Source organism: Mercenaria mercenaria, chromosome 7 (assembly GCF_021730395.1).
Source record: "Mercenaria mercenaria strain notata chromosome 7, MADL_Memer_1, whole genome shotgun sequence".
In the NCBI taxonomy this organism is placed as follows: Eukaryota; Metazoa; Mollusca; class Bivalvia; order Venerida; family Veneridae; genus Mercenaria; species Mercenaria mercenaria.
In genome coordinates, this window is record NC_069367.1 from 4,780,590 (window position 1) to 4,785,293 (window position 4,704).

The 4,704-nt window shown below is 35.7% G+C and overlaps 1 long non-coding RNA gene across 1 annotated transcript; it reads left to right on the forward strand.

Annotated features, from left to right (window-relative positions):
• Window positions 1-540: 540 nt before the first annotated feature.
• LOC128558403 (uncharacterized) lies at window positions 541-812 on the forward strand. The gene is made up of 2 exons (XR_008371578.1): window positions 541-639; window positions 672-812. It is a non-coding gene; the product is annotated as an uncharacterized LOC128558403 (long non-coding RNA).
• The last annotated feature ends 3,892 nt before the right edge of the window (window positions 813-4,704 follow it).

Here is a 4,704-nt window from a genome sequence, read left to right on the forward strand (position 1 = left end):
AGTTGGGATGGGGAGTCAATTCACTAAATAAGACTAGACGTAGGACCATGTAGCCGGGATAAGACTTATTCATCACAGGATTAAACATTCAACCTAGATTCAGAAAACGTATCTGCTAGACAAACATAACTATTTCGTACAACTCACCAAGGTAACTTTTTCGGTTGAGAGTAGAAATGTACTGAACTAAACATTTCTTCAGAGAAAACATATTTGATTTTATAGCACCCATTTCACTGAACTGCAGGGATATATGTAACATAAGTCAATTTACAAAACACAGTGTATTTGCTCATATACAACTAAAAGTAAACAACAAATCCAATACATTTTTTTTGTATAATCATATATATCATCAGAAAAATAAAAGTTTTACTTGATGTGAATGGCTTTGTACACACATTATTGAGATAGAAGACTCTTAAAATGCTCCAAAGTGTCTGATTGAGTATAAAACCCATCTCCAGTTTGTTAATAATTATATACAAAACAATATCAAATACTGCTGTTTTCATTTTAAATTCAATACAAATGGTAGAGTAGAAATACAGATGGTAGAGTAGGAATACAGATGGTAGGGATGGAATACAGATGGTAGAGTAGGAATACAGATGGTAGAATAGAAATAGAGATGGTAGGGTAGGAATACAGATGGTAGGGTAGGAATACAGGTAGGAATACAGATGGTAGGGTAGGAATACAGATGGTAGAATAGAAATAGAGATGGTAGAGCAGGAATACAGATGGTAGGGTAGGAATACAGATGGTAGGGATGGAATACAGATGGTAGAGTAGGAATACAGATGGTAGAATAGAAATAGAGATGGTAGGGTAGGAATACAGATGGTAGGGTAGGAATACAGATGGTAGGGATGGAATACAGATGGTAGAGTAGGAATACAGATGGTAGAATAGAAATAGAGATGGTAGAGTAGGAATACAGATGGTAGGGTAGGAATACAGATGGTAGGGTAGGAATACAGATGGTAGATTTTGTAGGAATACAGATGGTAGAGTAAGAATAGCATTTACGTGTGATGGCATTCTTATCCAAAAACGATAATGGTATATTAAAAAATCCGGGGTTTCTCTGCTTTAATCAATTATTGATCCGTTAGAAAAAAAGGACTATTTTAAGGTATTAGCACTGGTTAAAGTACGAAAGTTTGGCCGATTACTAACCTTGATTTTGTTTTTTAATATGGATAAAGACTTCTAAAGATATGTTTCCTAAAATCTGATTGTTTTTAGTTCAATCATAGTTAATGTTAATATCACACAAATCGTAACAGTAAATGTTCATTCATGAGTATACAGATATATCTATACAACGGCGAAACAGCAAGGCATATGACATACACTATTACTGTTCATCAATCGGTAAATGATAATACAAAATGGTTGGACTACAAGTTTTACCAACATTAGAAATCGGTCCATTAATGTCCGATTGACGAAATCAAATAGCAGATTTGATGTTTTGAATGGAATAAGAAAAAACAACAAACAAAAATCAACAACAACTAGAACAAGCTAAGCAAAAATATAATGTTTTTAAGTTTTTTTAAAACAATTCAAATGTTCTGACTAGTTCAAGGGTGATCACTCTTGCTTCACTGGTCCTATCTTGCCTATTATCAAAACATATTTTGTAGCAATATTAATACATTTTGTAAGGTTCATGATCTTATTCTGAAAGTAACTGTCAAAATACGAAATGCGTCATCGATACGCTTTGTTGTTTGTCGTCTGCATAAATGTATTTCAAACGAACATGTACTGACGTCAAAAAGTTTGTCAGCTGCCAATTCTCGTTATATCTCAATATTTACATAAATTTTCCAGTAACGCGGGTCAATATGAATTCAAACTACAGAGTAAAACAGAACTGAATAATATTCTCAGCTGGAATATGTAATTACAAGTTTCCGGTAAAATCCCGTTAAACCTTACGTGTCTTCCCAACACAGATTTACAATGTCAGTCGAAACGCGACAGCTTCTTTTTGTTGTGGGCCTGCTGTGTGGGTGCGTGGCTCTGGGGCTGTGTTTTTGGTGCTCTGTGCTTCCGAGAAATCCCATTTCAAAATCGGCTGTTGATGTGTTTGGTCCTTGATGAAGGGCTAGGACAAGTTGTTCGAGATCAATTTTTTAAAATTTGTTAAAAAAAAACTGTGAAGTTGGTCTAAATTTGTCTTAGTGATAAAACGATAAACACAGAAATTATGTACCGTTGGTTTTACCTTAAGTCATATATCATCTAGCTTTATGTTTTTTTCACAACATGTAACGAGGGGCATTAACTGTCTAACCTCGTGAATATTACTGGCATTCACTTTCGTGTTATGTTGGTATGTTTGTAGAAAACGTGCGCTCGGTCGTTGCCGTAAAAACTTGCATGCGTGATGGATTTGTTGGGTATAACGACGCACCGACACAAATCTAGGTCATATGCGAACTTTCTAGCTTTGATAGTGGAGGAAGGCCCCAGGTGCCCCTCCGTGCATTATTTCATCACGGGCGGCCACCTAGGTAAAACTGCCGACCTTTCCGTAAGCCAGCTAGATGGCTTCTTCACTTGTGTTTACCATAGAATCTCTTTTTTTGACACATTACTTGGAGTTTGTGGTCAAAGAATTCCCCTTAAGTGGTGTTCTAAATCAAAAACCTTCAATATTAGTATACGTGTACATATATCAAATATAAATCATTGGCTAGACTTTTTGTACTAGTAATAAATATCTATACTGTGTTAGCTATACATGCATTTTGTCTTATTTTAAACTTATTGCATAGTACTGTTAATTTATGTTTACATAAACTGTATCTATAGTCTGTCCCACCTAATTTTGGACCTCAACTTTGGGCTGATATGAAGAAATGAAACGGGATCAAAGAACATAAAACACGTTTTTGTGAATAAAAAAAAAGTCACCCTCGAGAATTTCAAGGATTTTTGAAACAATCGTCTGGTTTTCCCGTGTGACAAAATTTCAGTTTCTCTATGGGAATTCGCTGTTGTTTATTTCTGGTCGCCATTGCCAAATATTCTCTATTTTGGAGATTTTCGGGAAATTTCACGTGTTATTCCGTGGGGACGTTTCACACTTATTTTTTACACTTAGCTATTTTTCCTCCCGTAAGAAACAGAAAGGGTTTGAAATAGAATTTACAATTTAGTAAACAAACGAAATTTTAATGTAAAAATGTAAAAATAGAAAAAGAACTTACTTTGCACGAAAGAATCCGGCCATTAAGTATTCAGTTATAAATTCCTTTAATCATTATTCCATTTATCCTTAAATCCTTCCAAACGATGTCCAGTTAAATGCACAATTTTCAAAGGCATAAGTTTTACACTGGAAATCCATCATCCGAAAATTGATCCAGTCAATCTGCGGCAGTCTTTCGAAGAATTTCAGGCAAATAACTGAACTATGCATTTGAAACAATATCTTTAATCACAGTATTTTCCAAATGCATAATCCAGGAAGAACCTGTACGATACAAAGACGTCAACTGCTTCAGCCTCATTATAATATAGTCTTCTACATTAATGATTTACTGCCAGTAAGCAGCTCGCCATGACACAATAACTTTTCAAACGCTATATTCCAATTATGTCATACAATATATGACGTCACTAAATATCTCGAGAGCGATCAATTGCATAGGCGGCAATGTCGGCTCTCTTACGCATAGCTACCCCAACACTAATTAATTAAGTATACAGTATATTGAAGCTAACTGAGTCTCAAATTTAAAGAGGATAAAGCAAATTAGCTGTAGACTGTGCCAGTCTGACTACGTGCCGGATAAAATTTAAATCAAAGGAGGGAATGATTCAGTTTGCTTTAAGTTTAAGCCCAGACCTAAATCTTAGAAAAATAGTTAATTTGTTTCCTTTAACATATCGATACAGCTACTTTAAAAGATAACGTGTAAAAAGGGATTTTTCTATCACCGATAAAAACAAACAACCTTGACGTTATCGGTTACGGAAGGTGCGCAGGCCAGGATCCAGGGCCGGGTTGAGGGGGCCCATGCCCCCTCCAGTTTGCTGAGAAGTGACCTATAGGCCTACTCATATTACTCATCAAAGATGCACCCTACTATTTTGGTAAAGGAATACTTTTTTCTCAAAATATGCACCCAGAGGCCACCATTTCATACCTGTATTTCAAAAATTTAAAGGGGGAAAGCCCCCTGACCCCCCCCCCCCCCCCACACACACACATCAAGAGAGGTTAAGGAGTGACCCCTCCATTATTAGATCTATATTAGACCAAAACCTGCACCGGAAGCAACCATTTTATGCCTGTATTTCAAAGATAAATGCACCAGAGGACACCATTTCATACCCCTAAAGAAAACAGAAATAAATATTTTAAGGGGGTATGTGTGCGAACAGGGTCATAATGTATTCAGGTTAAAAACCATCCTAGATAATGTAGATTCCTATGAAAAAGTCAACAAAATGAATCTGGCCATTGAATTACTGGATAGGCGTATTAGTAATTGTTAACAGAGAATTATCAGCATGTAAATTGTCGAATGACGGTATAGTACACAACTTCACAAATTTATATATTGATAACTTAACTGACATAAAATTCATTTGGCATAACTGTTGCAAAGTTTTTGATACCTGAACTTTCGATTTGCATTTCCCAAAATTGCAAAAATGGCACTTGGTGCATTGTGG